Source organism: Chrysochloris asiatica, unplaced genomic scaffold (genome assembly GCF_000296735.1).
Source record: "Chrysochloris asiatica unplaced genomic scaffold, ChrAsi1.0 scaffold00201, whole genome shotgun sequence".
Classification (NCBI taxonomy): domain Eukaryota; kingdom Metazoa; phylum Chordata; class Mammalia; order Afrosoricida; family Chrysochloridae; genus Chrysochloris; species Chrysochloris asiatica.
Genome location: NW_006408719.1, coordinates 3,842,868 through 3,849,917, shown reverse-complemented (window position 1 = coordinate 3,849,917; position 7,050 = coordinate 3,842,868). Strand labels below are relative to the sequence as shown.

The window sequence follows — 7,050 nt, the reverse complement described above, 5'->3', positions numbered from 1 at the left end:
AGGCCTTTTTCAGTTCTGTAACCCATTGGCTTAGTGTTACGTTTTACACATAAAATATGCACAGAAAACATCTGTAGTATTAATGAAAGATAATCAAAATTTTTTTTAAATTATATGTTCTTACCAAGATTATGGCAAACAATTATCTGTCAATGATAGCTTAATATATTCCTGCTTAAAAAAATGGGGATGGGTGACCTTTTGGGAAGTTTCTTTCTCCCTATGATCCTGACATTAACATTTAACTAGTGTATATATTGCCACCAGCATATCTAGTGCTATAAAATATGTACATATATAAACATCTTAACTATCCACTAGTGCTAGTTATTGTCATCCAAGACTAGCATTTTAGTTCTGATTTATCAATTTAGTAAAAAGTTTTCTTTCCCTGGCAGTTAGATTTAATAGCCATAAAATAAGAAGAGTAGATGAGAATGAGCTCTAAGTATCTTTCCAGCTCCGAAAATCTATCATGATGTGAGTCTAAGGATCTTGTATATGTCATTATTAACTAATACATGCAGTTAATGCTAAAGTGTGACAATTATGTTATCAGGTACCACTGAGTTGTTTCCAACTCATAGTGACCCTATACACAACAGAATGAAACACTGCCAGAACCTGTGTTATCCTCACAATCTATGATTGAGCCCATTGTAGCCACCATGTCAATTCATCTCCTTGAGGGCTTTCCTCTTTTTTTCTGAATGTTGAGTCAAGTTGAGGTTTCAGATTAGCTTCCAGACAAAGACAGACTAGTAAGAAAGAGTGATGAACTACTTCTGAATATTTAGTCACTGAAAATCTTATGAATAGCAGAGAAACACTGTCAGATATATGAGCCCCTCAAGTTGGAAGGCACTCAAAATGTAACTGGGGAAGAACTGCCTCCTCAAATTAGAGTTGACTATGATAACACGAATGGCATAAAGTCCCTAGGAGAAAAGCCTGTGGAAACTTAATTTGCTGAGGGGGCACAGCTCAAAATGAAGAGAAACAGCTGTAAACATCCATTGAAAACTGGAACATGGAATGTATGAAGTATGAATCTGGGAATATTGGAAGTTGTCAAAAATGAAATGGAATGCATAAACATTGATATCTTAGGCATTAATGACCTTAAATTGACTGATATTGGCCATTTTGAATCTGATGACCTCATGGTTCACTCTGCTGGGAAGACAAATTGAAGAGGAATGGTGTTGCATTCATGATCAAAAAGAACATATCCAGTTCAGTCATGAGGTACAATGCTGTCTGTGATAGGATAATATCCATGCGCCAACAGGGAAGATCAGTTAATATCACTATTATTCAAATTTACTCTATTACCAATATTATTCAAATTTAGTAGTTACTAAAGCCAGTGAGGATGAAGTAGAAGAATTCTACCAACTGTTTTCAATCTGAAATCGATCAAATATGCAATCAAGATGTATTGATTGGAATGCAAAAGTTGGGAGCAAAGAGGAAGGATCAGTAGTTGGAAAATATGGCTTTGGGGATAGAAATGATGCTGAAGAATGCATGATAGAATTCTGAAAAATGAATGATTTGTTCATTTCAAATACCTTCTGTTTACAGCATAAGAGAAGACTATACACATGGACCTTGCCAGATGGAATACATAGAAATCAAACTGATTACATCTGTGGAAAGATATGATGGAAAAGCTCCATATCATCAGTGAAAACAAGGCAAGGGGCAGACTGTGGAACAGACAATGAATTACCCATATGCAAATTCAAACTGAAGCTGAAGAGAATGAAAACAAGTTCACAAGAGTGAAAATATGACTTGAATATATCCCACCTGAATTTAGAGATCATATGAAAACAGATTTGATACATTTAACACTAAAGACTGAAGACCAGAAGAGTTGTGGAATGACATCAAGTACATCATACATGAAGAAAGAAAAAGTCATTGAGAAGACAAGAAAGGAGAACAAGGTCAAAATGGATGTCAGAAGAGACACTGAAACTTGCTCTCCAGTGTAGAGATGCTAAAGCAAATAGAAGAAATGAGAAAGTCCAAGAGCCGAACAGAAAATTTCAAAGATCAGCTCAAGAAGATAAAGCCAAATATTACAACAAAATGTGAAAATATCTGGAATCAGAAAACCAAAAAGGAAGAACATAGTCAGCATTTCTCAAGCTGGGGGAACTGAAGAAAAAATTCAAGGCTCAACTTTCGCTATTCAAAGATTCACTGTGTAAATTATTGAATGATGCAGAAAGCATCAAGAGAATACACAGAGTCATAGTACCAAAAGGAAATGGTTCATGTTCAATTGTTTCAAGAGGTACCATATGATCAAGAGCCAATGATACTGAAGGAGGAAATCCAAGGTGCATTGAAGGAATTTGCAAAGAAAAAGGCACCAGGAATTGATGGACTAAAAATTGAAATCTTTCAAGTAAGTTAGGTGGCACTGGAGGCACTCACTCATCTATGCCAAGAAATGTGGAAGACAGCTATCTGGGCAACTGACTGGAAGAGATCCATATTTGTGCCCATTCCAAAGAGAGGTGACCCAATGGAATGCAGAAATTATCAGACAGTCTCTTTGATATCCCATGTGAGTAAAGTTTTTCTAAAGGTAATACAGAAATGGCTACAATCATACATTGACAAAGTACTTCCAGAGGTTCAAGCCCGATTCAGAAGAGTCCGTGGAACAAGGGATATCATTGCTGATGTCCGATGGATCTTGGCTGAAAGCAGAGAATATCAGAAAAATGTTTACCTGTGCTTTATTGACTATGCAAAGGCTTTCGATTGTGTGAATCATGACAAGTTATGGACAACATTGCAGAGGATGAGTATTCCAGAACACTTAATTGTGCTCGTGAGGAATCTGTACCTAGACCAAGAGGCAGTTGTTCGAATAGAACATAGGAACATTGAATGGTTTAAAATTAAGAAAGGTGTGCGACAAGGTTGTATTCTTTCACCTTACTTATTCAACCTGTATGTTGAGCAAATAATCCAAGAATCTGGGTTGTATGAAGAAAACCGTGGCATTAGGATTGGAGGAAGACTCATTAACAACCTGTGATATGCAGATGATTCAACCTTGCTTGCTGAAAGTGAAGAGGACTTAAAACATTTACTGATGAAGATCAAATAGCACAGCCTTTGGTATGGATTACATCTCAATGTAAAAAAACAAAAATCCATTGGACCAATAAACAACATTCTTATCAACGGAGAAAAGATTGAAGTTGTCAAGGACTTCATTCTTCTTGGATCAACTATCAACACTCACGGAAGCAGCAGTCAAGAAATCTAACTATGTTTGCATTAGGCAAATCTGCTGCACAAGACCTTTTAAAAGTGTTGAACAGCAAAGATGTCAGCTTCAAGACTAAGGTTGCCTGACCCAAGCCATGGTATTTTCAATAACCTTATATGCATGCGAAAGCTGGACAGTGAATAAGAAAGACGGTAGAAGAATTGATGCCTTTCAGTTATGGTGTTGGAGAAGAATATTGAAAGTGCCATGGGCTGACAAAAGAACCAATAGATCCGTTTTGATTGAAGTGCAGTCAGAGTGCTCCTTAGAAGCCAAGATGGCCAAACGTTGTCTCTCATACTTTGTATATCTTGTCAGGAGGGACCATTCACTGGAGAAGGATCTCATGTTTGATATGGTGGATAGTCAGTGAAAAAGAGGAAGACCGCCAACGAGATGGACTGGCCTTGTGGCAGTATCGATGGGCTCAAGCATGGCAACAGTAGTGAGGTTAGCCCAAGATTGGGCAGTGTTTCATTCTGCTGTGCATAAGGTCGTTATGGGTCGGTACCGACTCGAAGGCACCTAACAACAACAACAACATCAAGTTTATGCCCTCCTCCAGGCGCTGGTGCCTTCTGGTAATATATCCAAACTACATGAAAGAAAGCCTTCCCATCCTCCCTGCTAAGGAATATTTTAACTGTACTTTTTCGAACATGGATATGTTCATTTTTCTAGCAAATATTGAATATATTCAATATTCTCTGCCACCACCATAATTCGAAGGCTTCAGTTCTTCTTTACCCTTCCATATTCACATGCATAAGAGACAATAAAAAGTACTTTAGTCTTCAAAATGACATCTTTTCTTTTTAATACTTTAAAGAGATTTGTTTGACACAGATTCACTCAGTGAAATTCAGCATTTGTTATTGTGACTATTGCTTCCATGGGCATTGATTGTGTATCCAAGTAAAAATAATTCCTAGACAACTTTAAAATATTCTCCAGTTATCTCGATATTGCTTACTTCCTTACCCAGCCACTCTCTTCGAGTCAATTCCAATTCGTAGCAACATTATAGGACAGATTAGAACTGGGGGCACCACAGGGTTTCTGAGGCTGTAAATCTTTATGAAAGCAGGCCACTTCTTCTTTCTCTTGTGGAGCAGATGGTAGGTTCGAACCACTAATCTTTCAGTTAGCAACCCAACACTTAATCCATTTTGCCACCAGGGCTCATTTTATATTCCTGAAAGAATGTTGAACATGATTTATTTTAGAATTTAGACATTAATCCAGAAATAAATTCTGCAGATTTTGCAATGTTTTTCTGCCAGATAAATTATGAAAGAAAAAAAGAAAAGTAGCATTGAGAATAAATCACCTTAGGAGATGAATAGCACTAGTAGTAATTCAAGGTGATTTTTAGGTGGCAGAACTGCATGGGTTAAAGCGAGGCTGTGAGTTGGTGATTCTGTTCTGTGGAGGCCGAGGCTGTAGGAACCCTGTCAGGAGCTGCCCTGGCAGCAAAAGTGTGAGTGCGGGCTAGCCTGTGGTGCCTTCCCAGGCGAGTCAGAACGAGCAGATCCCACAGCATCATCGTGGCAAGCAGCCTCCACACACCGGCCTAAATATGTTGGAAATGGATGAAAAGCAACCCATGGAGACTATTGCTGCAACCTCTGGGGCTGGCTCTGCGACCACCGCAACCATGACCGGGAACAGCACCACAGCACCCCAGAATGGCACCGAACGAGTAGGATGCGGGGTGGACGAATGTTTGTCGGTGGCCTGAGCTGGGAAACCAGCATACAGGACCTAAAAGACTGTTTCATCAAATTTGGAGAGGTTGTTGACTGTACAGTTAAAATGGATCCCAACACTGGACGGTCAAGAGGGTTTGGGTTTAGTCTCTTCAAAATTACAACCAGTGTGGAGAAGGTTCTAGACCAGAAGGAGTACAGGCTGGATGACCATGTCACTGACCTCAAAAAGGCCATGGTCATGAAGAAGGACCCAGTGAAGAATGTCTTTGTTGGGGGTCTGAAGTTACCGAGGAGAAGATCAGGGAGTACTTTGATGAATTTGGGGAGATTGAGGCCATTGAGGTTTCCACGGATCCAAAGTTGAACAAAAGATGAGGCTTTGCATTTATCATTATAAAGAAGAAGAACCTGTGATGAAGGTTTTGGAGAAAAAGTTTCACACTGTCAGTGGAAGCAAGTGTTAAATCAAGGCGGCCCAGCCCAAAGAGGTCTACTAGCAGCAGCAGTATGGCTCTGGGGGCTGTGGAAACTACAACAGAGGGAACCATGACAGTGGCGGTGGTGGTGGAAGTGAAGGTCAGAATCAAGAATTGGAATCAGAGCTACAGCAGCTACTGGAACCAGGGCTAAGGCTACCAGCAGGGCTACTGACCAGGCTATGACAACTGCGATACTCACCCTATGGCTATTATGGCTTTGGCCCAGGCTATGACTACAGTAAGTGTAGTACAAATTACAGGAAGAACCAGAGGCATGGTGGCCAATAGAATAACTACAGGCCATACTGAAGCAGCGGCAGGGGAGACCAGATGACCGCACAGCTCTGTTTGGATACCAATGAATACAATTATCTACCAAATTTAATTTGGCAAAGTTTCTATGGCCTGTAAAATTTGGAAATCATTCCCCCATTTACTATTTCCAGAGATCTAGTTGTGTTAGCAGTGTGTGGTGTATCAAGCAGCATCATAGGTCAATTTTATTACCATATTTCACAGAACCAGTTTGGAGGATCTGTGTCCAGTTGTCACTCTGCAGCCTGGGTCTGTGTCCCCTGGTGTTAAAGAGTAAAATTGTATCTTAGGAAACCAGTATCACCTTTTTTTCCAACTTTAAATTTTATATTATTTGTGTCATATATTTCCCATAATGGAAGTGTTTGTTTTACTGTACTTTTTGGTACCTTTTGGGATTCTAATGTATTGTAAGGTATTTTACACATGTCTGGACTTTGCCATGCATGACCTGGATATTGAAGCTACCCAAGCTTTGAAATTAAAATTTAACACCTCCCCCCTCTGAAAAAAAACAAAAGCAAAACACACAATAACTCTTCTCTTCTTTTACTTGCTGAATCTAGTTCTAAGTAGATTCAGATAGTAATTTTCGTCTAGTTCTAAGTAGTGGCAAAAAGAAATTTGTTTCTAGAAGATGAGAAATAGACTTCCACTTTCCCATTAGCTGGCAAATATAACAAACTTTCTAGAGGAGGGATGGGGAGAAAAGTCTGTCTACAGACACATTTTAGTAATATTTTCCTGTCTAGTAAGATTTCTCTGTCTTTTATTTTAAATGTCTTCTCTCACCTTAAACAACTGGGACAGTACAGATCATTCTCTGTGTTGCCTCTATGCCTGCCTCCTACTGCTAATAGACCAATATCATTAAAGCATTGCGCTAATTGGTGCTGTTGAGTGTCGTTGAGTCTGTTCCAACTCAAAGTGACCCTGTATAGGATTTCCAAGGACCTACTTGTGGGATTTAACTGCTGACCTTATGGTTAGCAGTCCAGTGCTTATCCTGCCACATCAGGATTCTGCTAAGTGGGTTTGATCTAAGAAGAAAAGGTAATTTTGACAAACAATAGGAACAAATGCTACAAATGCTCCAATTTAAGCAAAGCATGTGTTTCATAACTTCTGAAAAAGCCACTGGAATCCCTACTCTTGAGCAACATTCTGGTAGAGTCTTGGGAAATTCCCCACTTAACTATCTGTGCCAGAGAGTCTAGAATAGTTCCAGAGTGCAACCTTGAAA

The 7,050-nt window shown here is 39.3% G+C and overlaps 1 pseudogene; it reads left to right on the top strand.

Moving 5' to 3' along the window:
* Positions 1-5,008: 5,008 nt before the first annotated feature.
* Positions 5,009-5,801, top strand: LOC102826687 (annotated as a pseudogene).
* Positions 5,802-7,050: the final 1,249 nt, after the last annotated feature.